The sequence below is a fragment of the Streptopelia decaocto genome (genome assembly GCF_964273445.1).
Source record: "Streptopelia decaocto genome assembly, chromosome: 10".
NCBI lineage: Eukaryota > Metazoa > Chordata > Aves > Columbiformes > Columbidae > Streptopelia > Streptopelia decaocto.
This window is the reverse complement of record NC_138665.1, coordinates 19,828,439-19,847,450: the sequence shown is the minus strand read 5'-3', so window position 1 is coordinate 19,847,450 and position 19,012 is coordinate 19,828,439. Positions and strand designations below refer to the sequence as shown.

The 19,012-nt window shown below is 46.5% G+C and overlaps 1 protein-coding gene across 4 annotated transcripts in view; it reads right to left on the bottom strand.

Moving 5' to 3' along the window:
- CYSLTR1 (cysteinyl leukotriene receptor 1) overlaps positions 1-19,012 on the bottom strand; it is a 116,319-nt gene that overhangs the window by 83,858 nt on the left and 13,449 nt on the right. For all 4 annotated transcript variants that reach the window (XR_014184979.1, XR_014184980.1, XM_082061974.1 and 1 more), the window contains exon 3: positions 4,085-4,249. The gene's annotated coding sequence lies outside the window, so the exon portion shown is untranslated. The remainder of the gene's footprint in view (positions 1-4,084; positions 4,250-19,012) is intronic.

Below are 19,012 nucleotides of genomic sequence, written 5' to 3'. Positions count from 1 at the left end.
ACTCAGCCCAGTGGGACACGAGCCGTCTGACAACAACCGAAATCTGCCTGTTTGTGCCCGAGTTAAACTCAGGCACCCTAAAAATAAAGCCTGCTATGCTGCTGAAGTTGTATTTTCCTACCAAATTTCCTGCTGAGCGGTTCCAACCATCATTTGACCACGCACTGCTCATTGATAGACCTTCTTGGTTTATTGTCAGCGGAGAGATTTAATTAGTAAGTGAGGAAGCAGGGAATTCCTGTTGGTGGGGAAGAACAAACGAGACAAAAAGAACTAGGAGCGATGTGCACATTTTCCTGGCATCGGAGTCACTTCAGAGTAAGCGATACTATGAAACACACCTCCTTCCTCCGCACGTGTCTCTCCTTTCCTTCCCTTCAGAAAGTGTGGTTTGAATAAAGAAACATCTGCAGAAACTCTGCAACAGATGAGCCCTAATCAGGCAAAGATAAATATAAATACCTGGGGTGTGCGCAGAGGTGCAGGATACTCTGGGTCTTTGTGAGAAACGGGTGCCAAATCACTTGAGCTGCAGATTGGAGTTGGCAGAGACGTCAGGGAGGCGCTGGGAGAACGTGCCGTGGAACACACACGGCACGGGGAACGCTCACGGGAAAGTACACGCTGGGGTGTCACGGCACAGCAAGGACATCTTGGTGGAAAAGGAAATTCTACAAGCAAATCTATCTAGCAGATGGATGGAACAAGTTTCCTGATTACACAAAGTAATTTGCGGTGTGTGGAGTTAACAGCTAGAGCTGGAATTACCCTTCTGCTCAAAAGTGAGTTGTGTTATGCATGGGAGCTGCCAGAAATAGCCACTCTCTATACATTTTTTTGTCTGTATTTAGGGAGAATCCAAGGCAAAAGTCCCCATCCTAATGAGAGATTTGTTGGGGAATTAAGAGCTGTTAAGGGTTCCAATCTCAGGTGAAGTTGCTCACTGGACGCTTTACAGAAAAGAAGGACACGTCCTCCACTCCTAATGGATGTGCTTGGTGCTGCCCACTACAGAAGAACCAACCTATACGCAAGCAGCACCCTGGCCCGATTCATGCAGCGCTTCTCAGCTATACTGTCTCACCATTAAAATGATCTTTATCTAGTAACGGTGAGCACCACCACAGTCATCTCTGTGCTTCAAACAGGAAATCTCAGCAAGAGCTGCACGGGCTCCGCCCGCAAACAGCGGCCCCGCCCGCAAACAGCGGCCCCGCCCGCAGCCGCTGCCGCTGGAGCGTTCACACTTTCCTCCCGTGCTCCGCTCTCCCTTGCTCTTCCAAATATTGCACTGGGGGAGATGGGTAACGCAGGAGATTTAAAGCAGCTCCTCATAAAACCAACTGGGTTTCATAGCCCAAGCTCCAGGAGTAAAATTGCAGGCAGTTACAGCTGGAGCAGGGTGAGAGTAATGGCTACAACAGGGTAGATTTTTACTGGCTTTGTCTCACTTCACCGCTACAGAAAGAAACCTAAAGGGGTGTAGGCAAGGAGCAGAGATCAAATTCACTTCCTTTTCTTGCAGAGTTTAAAGTGAAACACCATATTCCACTGTGCTCTCTCACGAAAACAATATCAAGCATATTTCTACTATTGTTTTGTTTTTTCCCCTTTCATTTTTGCAGCGGCCAATGCATGACTGCTCTGGATAAAGACCAGAGATGGGGCCTGGTACCTGTATCATTGACATTGCACTGGATGGGCTGAGCCACATCACAAACTTCCAGCAATATGTTAAAGGACACATTCACAAGAATAATTTAACCAGCTGATTTTTAATGTGCTCGGCCCCACGTGCAGAACCACAGGCTCTGTGAGAGCCCTATAGGCACTTCCAGAGCTGAAGGAAGCTGCACGTCTCAGCTTTATAACACTCTGAGCCAAAAAAATGTGAGGGACTTATCAAATCAAGTCACACTGTGCAGCTCCCGGTCACATCTTTCTTTGCACAGAGCAGCACAGTCCAACTGCAGCGTCACCCCATGGAAAAAGTCCTCACAGCCTCCATCTCCCCAGCCATTTTTGTAATGATGAAACTCAGTGTCACATCATTTTACATGATTTCAGACTTTGGCTAAAAAAACATGATCACAGAGATTGCTACTTATTTTGTCAGGAAAGAAGCTGGTGGTGGTGGCAGGTTTGTGATTCACACTCCTGCTCATACTGGGAACACAAAAAGCAAGTGAGGAAGGAGACTACGTCCCCATACAGAAAACAATGTTTTAACTAAAGAAACACAGGATAAATTGAAATACAAAGAGATGCAGATAATCAGGACGCAGATGACCGTGTGTTAGCTAGCAAGCTCCAGTGGTATTTTGGAGACCATCCGAAAAGAGGCTATTTATTCCTAGCACCATAGCAACGAAAAGCAGGTTTGTGTCAGCTCCTCTTGCACTGTGCCGGGCTTGCAGGCTGCTGCCTCCAGCAGGACATCGAGGAAGGAATTTTGATTACAAGTGATCACTGCTGAAGATGTGTATTCAGATAGAAAGACTTCTCATCCAGTTCCTTTTGTTTCTTGATTCATAGTCAAGCACTAATCCTACGCATATGGCCTGGCAAGTTTGAATTTCCATAGCAGCTCTTTTGAAGCTTGTTTCAGGACAGCAGAGAAAGCTGGCGAAGGGGAAAGGTCATTACTTAAATCACTTATTACTGTTACTTCCACAGGAAATTTAATGCCAGCACACAAGAACAACTGGCCCTGTTTTCAAGTTGGATCTATTTAAAAGTAAAAACTCCTCCAACATGAAAACCCTTCATTTTAGGATCTGCAAATTCTTGGTTTGTTCTGCGTGGCCTATATATCTATATGTCACTTAAACCACTGTTTCCTGATGGAAGAGGCAAGCTTGCTGGTGAAGGTATAGGAGAAGAAAGCAAAGGAGGCTTCATTTTTAGGGGTGTATATCGTGCAGAAGCATTTGCAGTTTGTTTTCTCTGCTGTAGCCCCTAATGTTGAAGCCGCTGTCTTCCACAGCCACGCTGATCAACAGAGGAAGAGGCAGGACAGATTGCTGACATGGAAGCTGAACTCCCTTCAAACAGTCTCCACTTTCTCCATCAGCTGAAGGACTGGCATTTATGCTGTGTATTTAGATATAGACAGAAAAAAAAGCCACCCGGCCTGCTGTACACCTTCAATTTCTTTTCCCAAATCCATCCCCCAAAACCAAAGTGGAAATAAACCAGCCTTGGAGAGCTTTCTGCTGAGCTGGCCTGAGCTGGTCCAGACTCGGGAGAAGCGAGTCCTGGCTCGGGCGTCGTGCCGAGCTGCCCGTTCCCTGCAGAACTGTGTTTCTGCATCAGAATTGGAGCTGTTTGCATAGTGGATTTCTCTCTAACCATGGAAATGACACAGTTTTGCGTTAAAAAAAAACTAACAAAAACTTCAGACACCTAATTATACAGTCAAACCAACAAAACGAGGCATAACATCCAGAGTCTGTAACCTCCCGCAGTTTGGACACCTGAAGCTGCAAAGCTCTGCCTGCACCAGCACGAGTGTCTCCACGGCCTCCCCCCTCAGACTGAACGCTGACAACATTGCTTTTCCCCTCCACAAACCCAGCGCTGAAGTCAAACCCAGCAGCGGGAAGGAGGCAGCTGGGCATTATTTGGCTCTGAACATTCAGGCAGGTTGGGTTTCACCTCGGGTGGCCGGTCACCCAGCCTTCTATGGCCACCGACATGCCCGGCCGTGGGATGCTAAACCACCACTGACACACCTGATTGCATGTTAGAACTCAAGACAACAGCTGTGCAATTATTTCAAAATATCAACAATTTCATTTACAGGCAATGTCAGTGTTTCTCTTTGGTCTTTGAAGCTCTGGTGCAAATTCAGGGGAGAGCTGAGATTAGGATACCCAACTGCTACACAGCCCAGGGCCATTTCTTAAGTGTCACTGGGATGGCTCGTTAGACACCATGACAAAAATGCAAAGCATCACATCTCACAGTAAGACTCTAGGAACATGAAACATCTTTTCCTTGCAGGTTTCATGAACAATAAAACCCACAAAATACACCCAAAAGGGCAATTTGCACAGCCAGCAGCCGGGCACCGACTCCTCACCTCTGATCCCAAGGCACGATGCTCAGCAAGAAGCAGGATGGAATCCCGGGGTGATGCTGGCTGGTGTCCGCAGGCTGTGCTGCTCCCTGCACATCGCAGGGCTGATGAGGCAGGATCAGGGCCAAGGTTCACCCCAACACTTCTGCCTGGCATCTGGAGGGGACCCTGAAAAGGAAAATACTCATGAGCCACATTGCAGGCACAGGGATGTCACCCCGTTTGGCAGGTCCTGCTCATGGAGGTTTATGCCACTTTTGAAGGTAACATCAGTCCTGGTACCAACTTCACAGCTCTCTATGTGCCCTTGGAAATCCCTCATTTGGGCAAACTGGGATTTTCAGGGATATGTCTTGTGCTTTACTACAAAGCCTGTGCTCTTTAAGATGTGTCCACTGTCACATTTAATCTGCAGATTATACAGTTAGATGAAAAATTAATACCAAGTCTTAGAAATCAGGAGGAGTGCTGTTTCTGACACGCCTTTTGGCAACGCCAGCAAGAAGTTTTTGGCAAATTTGAACGGATCTTCTTTCCCACCAATGAGCTGGCCCAAGCTACGCGGGAGCACTGATGCTTTGTTCGTCTTCATTCCCAGAACCCACAAGCGAGTTTTGCCTCCTCTGCCCATCATCCCGCGGCATGAACGCTGTGTCAATCCACTCCACAGGAACCGTCTGGGAACAACACGGAGTTTTGCATTGATTGTCATTAGGATTAAGGATTCTTCAATTAACCTCTTCAGGGTTGCAAGTGCTTTGCTGAGACTTGCTTCCAGCATCCCTGGGTCATCAGGATTTGGGCCGCCTCTCCCAAGGGCAGTAATTTCTGCTCTTTTTTCACACTTCTGCTAGAAAGCATTTTTTATTTAGATAGTTCGGTACGTTCATGCACCCTGCGAGAAAATGCTCATTTTAAACCTTGAATTTCACGTGCCTGCTGCCTTTTGCCTCTGTTATTTGTCATCATTTCTAGTTCCACACCTGGCTTATGCATTTATATCTTCTCAAGTTAATTAAGAGACTAATGAAGCTACTAAAGACAGCGAGGGCCTGAGGAAACAGCTTCTCAACATTTTCTTTTCCCTGTTCTCAACCGGTGTGATACAGACTAAGTCAAAATTTAAGCCATCTACGTTCCAGACAGCAGCTTCTTTTTCCTTTCTTTTATTTTCAAAAGATAAAGGAGTATGGACAGATAGTTTGTACTGCTGCAAAAAATAGAGAAGAGCACCATTTTGTGTGTTTTTCCTATTTGAAGGTCTCATTGTATCACAGATGAAACAGTTATATACAAGCATAATGAGGGGCCAAATCAAAGGGTGCATCAAGGAAGGAGGTGCAGAAACTACAAAGCATCTAGTGAAATACCCAAATAGCTGTAAGAACTTAACTTCTACAGAAAAAAAAAAGGTGTGCCGTAACAAAACGGTGTCTGTATTAGATGTTAATTTAAATCTAGTCCTACAATGACACCCTCAAGTAGGGGTAACGGCAAAAGGTCAGCAACGTGAAACAAAACGCGCAGTTACTCAAGGCTACGAAGTTTGTGTGCAAATCTGCTTAATGACAACCAGAAAGCTGGAGACGGGCCAGGTCTGCTCGCAGCCCCGCAGCACCAGAGGGCAGCCGCGGGACGCCAAACAACAATCTCACCCAAATCCCTCAAACACAGCAAAACCGAGTTGCCTTCCATAAGTGCATCTACGGACAGAGAAAACTGAGGGTATCTTTGAAGGGAAAACATTGTTGCCTCCCACATGAGCCCCTAAGCAAAGATAAAGAAAGAAGACATGCATGAGTTTTTAAACACTCAGTCCAAAAGCTTCTCATCCAGGCAAGACCTATATACTCCAGATCCTCATGCCACATATTCACAGCAAGAACTGCTCCCCCTCCAACTGCTTCTGAAGGTCCCATTCCTCTGAGCTGCCTTCTCTCCTTTATTCCACCATTGGCAGAATCCTTTGATTAAACATTTTCTACTCCAACGCCAGAAATTGCTTTTGCTGTTGCACCACCCCGAGCTACAGACTGACCTGTGGAACCCCCAGACCTGTGTTATCTGTGCAAGGGAAGCATCAGCTTGCAGAAAACACACCCCAATAGAGGACAGCAGCAGAAAACGCCAGGAATTTTAGGAATAAGAATCGAATTAGAGGGGGAGAATAAGGAATGGATTGCATTTTTAGAAAATTAAATATTGTAATGGGTGCCTAAAGTGTGCACTGCCATCATGTGTTCAGAACGAACAACACAAGAGGAGGAGCTGCCCTAAGCAACTCAGTGGGTGGATGAGACATCTCTGCTTTGCAAGATCTCCAATGCTTGAAGATCTCAGGCATTAGGATTTGGTTCCAATCTACTGCTCCAAGCAGCTCAGCTCATCTTCCCAACTAGACTCTAAAATACCCTTGTAGAAACAAGGTGATTGCAGAGCAACAATTCCACAATATGCAAATGATGGGAATTAGTGTGACTTTTTGTGACTTTCCGTATTAACCCCCGATGCAGAGAGTCATTGCCCTCAAAGGACCTTGGTCATTATCGGGGATTTTCCACACAATTATAAAAGGTTCATTGCAACAGGATGGACAACAGTGACTGTTACCCAAGGAAGCGAAACTACTGATGTGCTCATAATCGCATAGTTGATCAGGAATAACACCAGCAGACCCAGAATAATACCAGACCCTCGGCTCCCCACGAAAAGCTGATGTGAAACCATCTGACCTTCAAAGCAGACACAGATGAAGTGGTTAAAACTAAAAACAAAACAAAACACACACTACCTGTCGAATTGTAACCCTAAGCCAAGTTATTTCTCCTTTGAGGTTTAGAAGAACAAAAGCTCTTTTTGCTCCCCACTTTCACACCTCTTAGAAAGTTATTTAATTCTAAATCGAAAGCTCTGGTGCTTTGCTTGGACCAACCATAATGTCGCTCTGCCAGATGGCAGGTTTTTCTCTTTCCTTTCCTAAGGAAGCACACACACAGTCCCGAGCACCAGCCCAGCTCACTTCCATCCTGTTCCTCTACTCCTGCACATGTTCAGGTGCTTATGCAATTTACTGGAAACTTAAAGGAGGAGATCAGCTGGCACTGATTTCCAGGGAAGCAGGAGAGAAATGTCAGCAGCCAAAATCCTTTCTAGTAACAAAACTGGATGACCAAGGTAGAAGTCTGGGAGATAACTTATGTCAGCACTGTCTGGAAAGAGGTCAATTATTTCTTAGCATCGACTAATTGTTAAGGAATCTTTTGAGAAGGTGTTTCCATTCCTTAAACAAACAACACAACAGGAAAAAAAGCTGAAGCATGTGAAAATCCTGATGAAGAGATGGCGATTGTTTGCTGCATCTCATACACATTAGGTTGAGTCATTAATTTCCAATAAGTTTGCTAAGTGATGCAATAGCTATAGTAATAGCAGATGATAGATACAATTCCTCTGCTGTCTCTTGGGATTAAAAAGGATCGAGGGGTAAGTTTGGAAAGGTCAAGTAAGGACCACACTGAACTGGAGTGAGCACCTGGCTGTCCTGAGGTTGTAACTTGGGCAAGGGGACATGGGCCAGAAGCACCTGAGAGGTTCACTCTGTACAATGCACAGCATAGGCAAAGATTTCCTATTTGTGAGATGATCCAGAGATGAGATGTAGAGGGAGAATAAAAGAGAATGAAGTGCAGAGTCCTCTAGGAACCTAAAAACATCAGGAAGGAAGACTTACGCTGAAAAAAAAATAACTAGAGACATAGCAGGGAAATCAGGAGGCTATGGAGCTCTGGCCAAGAGAAGACAGAACTGTGGATTTGGGATGTCATTAACCCGGAGGAAGAGAATTGCTGAGTACAAAACCATAATTTCTGAGCAAGAAATCACGTGCATTGGAGAAAGGCAACGCATTCTTGCCAGGTAGACATGCACCCAGAAAAAGGGTGTGAGAAAAGGCAGAGCCTGGAGTTGTCAGGTTGGACCATGCAACATGAGGAAGGAGCAAAAAAATGCAAGATGAATCATGGATGGCAAGAGGAGGAGACTGCAAAGAGAAGACAAAGACATGAGCCAGCACTGGAGAAGCTGGCTGAGTGAAGATCCCCATCAACAACCAGAGGGTGGAGGACAAAGGGTGTGGGGTGCCCAGAGGTGCAGGAAGGAGAAGCAAGGGAGGTGAAAATGGACATTGTCAAAGGCAGGAGCAGGGCCCGAAGGACTGACATCTGAGGAGGCTGTGAGGGATGGAGACTCTTCTAGAGATGGAAAAAGTAGGGGAGAGGTAAAGAAAATGAGGCAGGAAATGAATTAAATAAGAGCCAGGTTGGCAGAAACAGTAGTGGAAACAAGCGTGGGAGATGTGAAGATAAAGAAGGTGATGTGCCTGCTTAAGAAAAAAAGCCTCCAGAACAGAGGAGGACAGGGAGACAAAAGTATTGGTGACAAAGAGAACGAAATCAGAACAGAGAGGGGATTTTATGAGGGAAGGAGGACGGGGGGGGAAAAAAGCCATGCGAGAGGAGGAAAGCAGACGATCAGGACACCTTTACTGTCAGGAGAGGTGCATGGAGGGAGAACGGAGGGCAGAAACAATGCGCAGGGCTGTTACTTTTATTTAGAATAGAATCACAGACTCATTTTGGTTCGAAGAGACCCTCAAGATCACGGAGTCCAACCATTAAGCTCATGTTATGCTTACGCAGACAGATGAAAATTGGAAGCATTTCTGGGTTCAGTCAACAGAAACCGGCACCTTCCCTCAGAAACCATCACTGAGCGATGGTGCCAGCAGGGACGGGGACCCCCCGCAGCCCTCACCACGGACACCCAGCTGCTGCTCCTCCACCAACACGGCTGCCAGGCCCTTTCGGCACGTTCCCCCCAACACAGCTCCCCTGAGGGCAGCGGGGCTGCTGCCAGCGAGAAGCCAACACGCTCCGCACTGGTGCTTATAGCAGCTGTGAGGAAACATGGCCGGCTGGGGCTGCCCGCTCGTCCCCCTTGCACCTGGGGGAGGGCTAACGATACAGCTCTGCGCTTTCCTGTTCTCATTTCTTTTGGTCCATCCTACACACGAAAGAAATGCACACCAAAAAGCAAATAACAAGGGTGGATATCCTGAGGAGGATATCTGATGAACAACAAGCACTTGCCACAGCACCCACCCTGCAACCACCTGCAGGTTCCTCGCACGCCATGCTGCCCTCACAGCCCTGCCATGGCTCCTGGGGCCAAGGGGCGTCTGATGGCAAACCATCCTGCCCCAGCATCTGGCTGTGCACTGAGACAAGACGGCGACTCTTTTCCCTTTGCTAATTCCTCCATCCCCACAGCTAATGGCACTGTTAGTCCCCTTGGCTGCCATTTCCTAAGGGTGCATCCCCAGGGATAGCAGGCCTGGGGAAATATGGAGGCCCTGTGCTGCCTTAGCAACAGGGGACACATTATTGGTGTCCATCTAGATATATTTTTAATTAAAGGAAAAAAAACCCAGCAGTTGCTTCATTTCCCCATTACTGCTCTCTGCGACAGGGCGATGAAACGCTTGCTGAGGTGAATCTTTGCTCAAAACCTTCAGCCACGTATTTACTGCTAAAACAAAGTTCAGCTGGATGGAATGTCAGTCAGACCAAGTGGTTAAAGTGCTTCATCTCAACATTGTGTAAGGTTCTCAGTTTCAAAGAAACACCTTTTCTTCATTTTGCATTTTCTCAACAGCAGTGAAATAACCTTCTGCTCTCCCTACTCATTGATATCTTTTCACTCTTGTTTTCATTTCAGCCAGAAAACATTTAGATCTTATTTTAAATGATCTTAAGTGCTTTTTGGCTTGGTTTTGGCTTGTTTGTTTGTTTGGGGGTTTGTGTTTTGTTTGTGGTTTTCTGGTTTTGTTTGTTTGTTTTTGTTAGAAATCAACATTTTCTTGCATTGCTCCACATCCTTAGACTTCTGCACAAACAATTCGAGACAGGGTCCAAAATTAATAACACGTTTCCAGTGTTTCATACATATTGATTCCTTCATTTCATTGGTAGCTACCGTATGGCCTGGAGCAAATAATTGCTTACAGAAACTTTACTATCTGAAGTGGAACTGAAGCTTATTGTTACAAATAGTCACATAATTAGGTTAAAAGGGACATAAATCTTCACAAAGTCAAGTTCCTTCCTGCTCTAAAGGCACATTTTCAGCAAGGGAAAGTCCATTTAGCCAGAGCTTGAAGTTGAAAAATAAGCTTAAAATAGCAACTAAGCCCAAGGAGCTAATAAGTCATAATTATGGAATACAGTTATAAAAATCATTTACTCTGTAAACACAATTGCGTGAAATTGAGATTTATTCCACAGCCAGGCCTGCCAGAGAGCAAGAAACAGGTCACAGAGGCTGGCAGGGCAGAAAGGGACTAAACTGCCCCTTTACCAGCGGTTTCATAGTTGAAAGGAGGAAAGAGCAGCTCAGCAGTTAGAAGGACACTGGGTTAAAGGACAAGGGGACCCAGCTCCTGCTTTCACCTTTATTGGCAGCTGTGCCAGGATTTTAGCAGCCTATCCAAATAAAATTTAGAAGCTTAAATCCCAAGCTGCTAACTTAAAGCTTCACTCACTTCTGTCTGAACTCTATAGGCATATCTGATCTCAACCTTTTTGTGGCTCCAGACAGCAGGCATGGGACACAACTTGCATAATCGCAGATGCTAATCAGTCATCTTCACTTCCCTTTAGTCACTAGAGAAAAATAGGCACTTAAAACAGCAAAGTTTTCCTTCTCCTATAATAGGTATTTAAAACAATCACACCCTAAACCATACCCATTTCTTCCTGGTAACTACAGGAGGAGCCCAGCACAAGTGGTTCACAGCAAAGTGCTCATTTGTGCCCCAACAAGGTCCTTACAGACCCTCTGGAGAGGCTGAACCCAATAGACATCCTTATTTATACCCTCCTGACGGCAAGAGCCATCAGCTCTCCAACACAGGCAGCATTTCTTTTCTTTTTCTGAATAAAACTAAAGTAAAAAGTGGCCCCTGGGCTCAATGCTCCTAGAGGGTCAGCTCTGGCTGCTGTATCTGCATGGGATGCTGGCTGTTCCAGATCCCATTTTAAGATGCTTTACTTTTCCCTGAGAACACATGGAAAAAACCAGCACCTTATCAAGTTCTGCATCCCCTCCAAAAACCTAAAATTAGCCACTCAAACACTGACCTGCAAGTACTTTATTTGCAAGGAAGCAGCTATCCAGCATTCTCAGGAGGTTGTGTATTATGTGTTATTATGTATAATACAACCTCAGGCTGAACAGGAGGCAGCCAGGGAGCAGGAGGGCAGCTGCTCCCTGAAGACAGGAGCCCTGGAAGCCCATGCTGGAAACAAACTATAATGTGCATCTAAGGGTCCACCCAGAGGCCAGTTACCTGCAGGCTGAGGTCCATGCTGGAGGTACATCACAGACAAGCACGCCCCCACCAAGGCAAGGAGGAAGCTGATGGCCCCAAGCTGAGCTTAAATGGAGCTGTGGGCGGGTGTGGGGAAGCCCCAGGTGAGATTGTTCAGGGCCATTAATGGGTATTGACCTTTCCAAAAATTTAGTAAGTGGATGTAACACCTGCCAAACATCATTGCAATGAGATTGCTGCCTGGGGAGCCCTGCAGCCTTCCAGAATTTTCTACAGTAAGGCACTGAGTCACTCTCACACTGGCTTCCTTTCAGCAGCCCCCCTAAGAAACCTTCTTCCTTTTCCAGTAAAGCCGTGTCCTGTCTGCGCAGGAGAGGCCTCTTTCCTCTCCTCACCACCGCAGCTGCTCAGGGCACTGTGGGGATGTGCTCTCGTGCACCCAGGATTGATCTTTTCCCCTCAGCAGATCTCCGCTGGCCTCCTCCCAGCCCAAAACCAGCATGTGCCTGCTGATGGTCTCCACCTCCCATCCCTCCTGCGCTGCATCACGTCTGCATGCTGGCGGAGACCCACAAGGCTGCAAGGAGCACGAATTTCCCCAGCAGAAACCATCAACTGTGGCTTTGGCAGAGGCAAAACCCAAGAGCAAAGGCCCAAACAGCTTCTGAAAGAGCAGCGAGGTCTGTGTGAGGAACAGCCTCCTGCTGCGCTCCTCGCAGCTCTATGGTTCTGTATGCACCTGCATTACCCTTTTCAGCGTCTTTTCCAGGGCTGCTTAGAAATAAAGGTCTAGACAAAGTGCCACACCAGCAAGTAAGTAAAAAGGTTGGCCCAGCCTGGCAGCCAGCCCCAGTGACTGCGAAGTTTGGGTTAGCAAGCACAGAAATAAGGGGAGCTCTCTGTCCTGCAATGTGAGATGTTTGTGCTGACAGCACGGCAGCTGCCTCCCTGTCTAGATGGAGCAGTGAATGGATCCAGAACCAGCTGCTGTTTCAGAGGGGAGTGATTTGAAACTGCTGTGGTCTGCTGGACACATTCTGGTCTTTAGGAGGGCTATAAGGCCCTCAGATCTGCAAGGATCATTTTGGAGGGTGGCAGGCTGGCCAGCTGGTTTGGCACGGTGGCATCCACCGGCAGAGCTGCAGTGACAAGGAACCTCTGCACATGGAGATCGCTCATTAGGACAGATAGAAAGGCAGAGCCAAATAAACACCTGTGCATAAAGGGACCGATACCAACACGAGAAATCAGAAGTTATCTTGGCCTTTGCTGTTTCTTGGTCCTCTCTGTGAAACAATGCTAATACCACTGCCTTTCCTAGTAGGCTGAGCACATTAAAGACCATGAGGCGCTCAAATAACTAATCAGGGAAGTTATATAAATACCCAGACATTTGTCTACGCTTCACCTTACAGCTCAGGGGCCTTCAGACCTGGGGAAGTCATAACAGTCTGGCCACAGCTGCACGAAACAGTGTGGGCTGCGAAGCCTGCCCACAAAGCTGCAGAAATACCACGCAAGGACCTGTGCGGTGACAGCCGGACTGCTCAGGGCTGGAGCAACCTGGGCTGGCGGTAAAGCATTCTGCAGATATGCGGTCATCAGTTTTCCATCAGCAAGCACACTCCTAAAAGCTGAGGTTGGATGAAGGATTTGCGATTCTCACAAGTGGTTTTGGTAAGACAGAGGTACCAAAACTGCTGCCACAGGCAGCCACCACTGCTCTGGGTGTGCTCAGGCATTTCAGACACTTCGCATTTCCACTTCTGCTACAGAAAGTGCCTGGAACTGACACCAAACTCCCGTCCCAATCCGTCGGGATCCAGGAAAGAGCTCTTTATTCCTTCAAGCCTGAAGAAATAGCTATTTGGGCTTAAACATGTCATTTTAAAAATACGGCTGTGATAGAAGAGGCTGCTAAGCCCTGTGTGACAAGTTCAGACCTTCATGTGAAAAGGGTCATGTTTAAACAGCACCACCACTGGATTTAAATGCCCTCCCTCCATCTTTTGGTCATCTTTTCTTAACAGAGAGGATTGAACAAGGACAGAAGAACAATGAATCCCTCAGCTGCACAGCTCCTCTCACTTCTGCAACCGCTTTAATCTATGCTTTAGGAAGCAAACATAAATTTTGTTGCCATCGCTCATTCCCTCCCCACCAGAACAGGATTGATTACTTCTGACACCTTTGACAAGAAACCACACTGCCAGCAAATAACGAGTGTTTCCTGCTGCCAGATTTGGCCTGACTTCACCAGAAACCCCTCCTGCTTCTCTCTCACTTCCCTGCAGCTTCTGTTCTGTGGTTCAGAATTGTCTGTGCCCGACACCGGCTCAGACTGTCCGTGGTCCACAGACCGCTCAGGATATGTGTTTCCCTTTATTTTTCCTACACGGCACCATTTTGGGGGGCTATGGCACTTCTTCCTTGTCCAGACTGTCCCAACAGTTGGGGCACAGCCGAGCTGTCGTCAGGACGAGCGGTTCAACTGCTCAGCCCTGGCCGCGTCCTCAGTGCTTGGGCTGGAATTTCCCTCCTGCTCTACCACACGCTGGGGAAGGTAGATCTTTCCTTCCTCTGGAGCATCTGTTGAGACCGCTGACAAAAGGCAGGATATGGTTTTGATGAAGCCTGATGTCTGGTGCTCTACAGCAATCTAATAAATACATGTTAATAGAGCTAACTTGAAATCCCTGATACAGCGACTGTTCTGAGCTTCTTCCAAATCTCAGTTCTCTTTCCAGTTGGGAGGAAAGGAAAGGAAAGGAAAGAAAAGGAAAGGAAAGGAAAGGAAAGGAAAGGAAAGGAAAGGAAAGGAAAGGAAAGGAAAGGAAAGGAAAGGAAAGGAAAGGAAAGGAAAGGAAAGGAAAGGAAAGGAAAGGAAAGGAAAGGAAAGGAAAGGAAAGGAAAGGAAAGGAAAGGAAAGGAAAGGAAAGGAAAGGAAAGGAAAGGAAAGGAAAGGAAAGGAAAGGAAAGGAAAGGAGGAAGGAATCGCCATGGCTGATCTTTGCTCCCTGACACCATTATTCAATTGAGTAAAACTCACACATCACTGTGCATGTCTTGACCGCAAACCAGTGGTTTCTTTTTTTTTCTTTAACTGTACAATAGTTCTCAGAAATAAATGAGTGCACCATGTATTTATGAGATGCAGCTTCCAAGACAACGTATTTTGTCACTTACTCTGGCTAAAAAAGTTTTAATCTAGATGTAAAAATGTGGTGATGTCCTGGGAACAGTACAGATGTTAACGTGGAAGAGGAGCCTGAGGATTACTGACAGATCTGGGAAACAGCTGTGTTTTGCCTATGGAAAGTAAACAGAAAAACAAACAAACAAACAGCCCCAAACAAATGAAAAACCAAACAACAAAAAAAGCAAGAACACCCTCAAAGTGTTTTATGAAAGCTCAGCAAGCAAAAAAAATAACCCCAAACTCAATAACCCAGCCTGAAATGAGACAGTGTGGAGTCCAGTTCTAGTCCAAAGGCAATTATAATTCTCAGTCAAAGCCCAGCACAAACTGGGATTAGCTAGGGCTGGATTGACAGGCCGTTTTAGGACTGTTGTGCATCCTCCCACTGATTTCAGGGAGGAAAGGAAATAAGAAACTTTGCTTTTAGTCTGAAATTAGACTTTTAAAGAAGCCTGAACTGTTTCTCTCTTTGACAACTCGGTGGGATGTTCCACGCGTGGAACCCCCCAGACCACCCTCTTCAGTTTCTCAGCAGGTTTTAAAGCCAGAGGCACATCCCAATCTCAAAAGCTTTCTTCTCAATCTCCCAAACAGATTTGCAAAGGTTTTCCTTTTAAAGCACCAAAACTCGAAAGTTATCAAATTAAAAGCCCATTAGCAGCCTGCAGGATACTTGTTTTCTCAAGGGCGGGTATGACCGTTGCGATCTGGCTCCTTAATTGGGTATCTCAGCAAAACCTGCGCACCGCGTGTGTGGGAAGTCGTTTGCAAGACGTGTTTGTGGTAAGTGCCCACAATGTTTGCGCGCAGCTCCAACGCACGTCAAGCGGGCCTGATTTCTGTGCAAAACACTCACACAGCCCCAGAAATCATACGGAATGTTTGCATGGGATTTTGCCAGTTCAAGCTCAGCTTTAAGCCCTAATGGACAGACAGGAGTTGTGGTACTGGCTGAAGGGCAGTGCAACTGGGAGTTGTGCTTTCCCTCTCCAAGTGCAACTGTAATAGAGGGGGGAAATAAATTTAGAATGACAAAAAAGCAACCACTGTTCCTTCTCCTAGCTCATTAATCCTATGTTGGATCATATATGGTTGGAAACACCAACTTAGAGTCAAAACCCTTGAGGCAACAGATAATCCAGCTTCAGAAATACTATTTAAGGAATTGGTAGTTTGATACAATCCACATTATGGGTAGAAAATGAAGTAGGTAAGAAGCAAAAAAAGTGAGAAAATAAGAAAAAAAAGTAAGAAAAGTAGGATGTAGCTTAACCATTGTGTTATGCCAGAATTTGAAGGATGCTTTCTGCTCCAAGATGGCAAAACTGCAGGATGCTGCAGACACAACTAAGATATTATTGTGTTGCATTTCCTCCCCAGGTGTCAGCGAATAACAGTGACTGATGAGTGAAAGACTAATTTGAAAGAGAAAATAGAAAAAAAAAGAGACAACGAAATACAGAGATACTGGAGAAACTGTCAAAAGGAGAAGTAGTGCCTAAAGAAATCAACAGGGCCAGTGAATTATCATTGCCAAGGAAATCTTGACTCCTCTATCCAAATGTAATACTAAAGCCTTACTCATTCCTTCCAACCCACAGCTGGATTTAACAGTCCCTGTGGGATGCCAGCAAAGGACAGTGTTCTCCAAAATGGAAAGCAGGCCCCAGGTCGGACACGTGGTCCCGTTGGCTCCCTCTCTGCTCCCTCCCACCAGTGTCAGAGACCAAACCCACCTTCTCGTGGGATGCCACAGCTCCTTTCCACGCCGCTCCCAGCTCTCCTTGGCCTATTTGCCCACAACTTGCTGGGCTGTAGGTCTTCAGTGCAGCTCTGTCCGTACCCACCGGGAGTGTTCACAACTGGTGGTGCTCAGCTTCAGGGGAGGACAAGCACAGGTGGGCACTCGGTGCAAGAATCATAGAATCGTTGTGGTTGGACGAGACCTTTAAGATTATCGAGTCCAACCATTAACCCAGCACTGCCCAGTTCACCTCTAAACCATGTCCCTGAGAACCTCATCTACACGTCTTTTAAACCCCCCTAGGGATGGTCACTCCACCACTTTCCCGAAGGTGTTTAAAAGAGGCGTAGAGGATCACTTACAAAATATCTTTGTAAGCAAAAAATGCCAAATGAGATTATCCTTGGCTAGTGATTCTCAGGAAGGGCTGAGGTAACATGGACATACATCCCTGCACCTCTGCCTTCGGGTAGGGAAATTAAACCACCTCTCAAGACTTTATCCTGCTCTGTCAGAATAGTGGAAAGTAGCGATAGGGGCAAAACCTTCTCATGGCTTTTCATTATTCAAATCAACCAGCAAAATCCTTGTCGCTGATGCTTTGACTTGTAGGGACTGCCAGCCCTGTTCCTCATCTTAATGAAATTATTAAATTATTGTTTAATGAGCCTGTTTTCTGCCATGAATCATTCTCCTTGGAGTCCTTTACCAGACAGGAGCTCCCCAAAGTAGACCTCAAATCCGACTTTTGCTATTATATTAGCCCTCGGGCCTCAGCCCACGCTCTGCTGGCTGTACACACTGGATAATTACTTTGAAGGATGGCCAGGGAAGTTGAGAAGGATTTCATCTTCCTTCAGCTGCAGTTGGCTTTGGTTGAGGGCAGAAGACATTAAAGGGCTTTATAGAGGATTATCTTTAGTGCCAAGCCCCAATCAGTACTTCAATACATTGAGTTTAGTTGACTTTTGCTCTTGTAGGGTTTGATCGGTGCGCCAGTCTCGGTGCTGTACGTTAGCAGTCTGACCTCATTCTCGTCAAGCTGTTCCTAGCTTTTAAATGTAATTAAGAGCTCTGTTTGCTGGAACCTTTGCTGCTATCTACCCAGATGGAGTGAAAGGGGAAGCAACAGCCTTTTGAAGCAAATGTGATGAAGAACATGAGTGGAGGTTGCTCATATTTGTTAGGAGGGTATTTTCCAGTCTCGGGAATCCCCCGCATAGTTCATTACTTTTTGTGTTCCAATTTGCATGAAAACGCTTGTTCCTCACTTTGCCGCAGCCTGCAATGTCACAGACATTATCTGGGGCACTGGCACAGCCGTGGCTTTGAAGCAGCTTCATTTTCCTTCCATTCTTCCCAGTCCCCACTCCTCTGCCTCTCCACACAGGTTAAATCACAATGCGTGCTCCTCTGCTGGTAACCAATGTCACGTAACGGATGGGAAGTTCTTAGATCTGCTGCGAGGAGGCACCACAAACATGCAAATACCTGAACTCCGAGCCGTGGATCTTCCCACCCCAGTTTCACGAGCTTTTCCCTGCTGACCCAGGCACTGCCGCGCTTTACTTATCATAGCTGCCTTAGGTGAGAGGGTGAGCTGCGGGCATGGGGATGTCCCAGCGGTTCCAAAGTGGGTTGAAAAATCTCATTTCCTGAACGCCAGCTGTTATATTTCAGGTAGGCTCCCAATGGCAGCAACCTGCGGATGCACGAGTTCACACCACTATCGCAGACTTTCATTACCGCTACTCATAATTAGCTTGCCAGTCCAAGTGGGGTTAGTCACCAGCAGGCATAACTTTAACAGGTAACTTCCGAGCTGATTTTGGTTCCCTTAGTGCGGCGATACCATACTAGTACCATACTAGAAAATCCTTATGCAGAGAGCTCTGAAGCCTGTTAATGATGTGACCTTTACGTCTCGTTGGATCTCAGCAGGTTGTGCCAGCCTTTCTCCTCCAGGAACGCTGCAGTGTGCCAGGGCAGCATAAAGCTCCTAAGGGTGCGTTCAATACGCTGTGCGGGTATGAAAAAGGAATTGCATGTGCAGGCTTGTAGTAGCTGCTACAGGGTTACTCACCTCTGTATAGACTCCCTTGGAAACAGACCTTCGCAAGCCTTTTGGCCCAACTGGGCAAAGAAATTAAAATCACCACTGACAAAAATAAGCATGTGTTCCCTGCAGCTCCTTCTCCCACCAAATTGTCTTTTATCCCCTCCAAAAGGCCACAGGTTACAGGATTCTGCGTGTTGTGATTCTGAACTGGAAAGGATGGCAAAGATGTTTTAGCAAAGACAACCGATGAAGCTATTTTTAGTGTCAGTTGCATGGAAAATACTTCTCAGAGGCTCTGGTGTGCTAGAGTAGAAGACATATTTCCTCCTTTTTAGTTTCTGCTGAAAAACAGAACTTCGGAAGTAAATAACAATAATAAAAGAGCAACGGTTCTGATGGGTAAGTCCTTGCGGCTGGTACTGGCAAGTCCCGAATCTCCCATGAGAAAATCTCAGATTTCAGCCAGTTCCAGAGGCTCAAGGTGCTCAGCTGGTCTGAATAAAACCTGGGGTGAGCTTCCAAGGTTTTGGGTACTCCAGGTT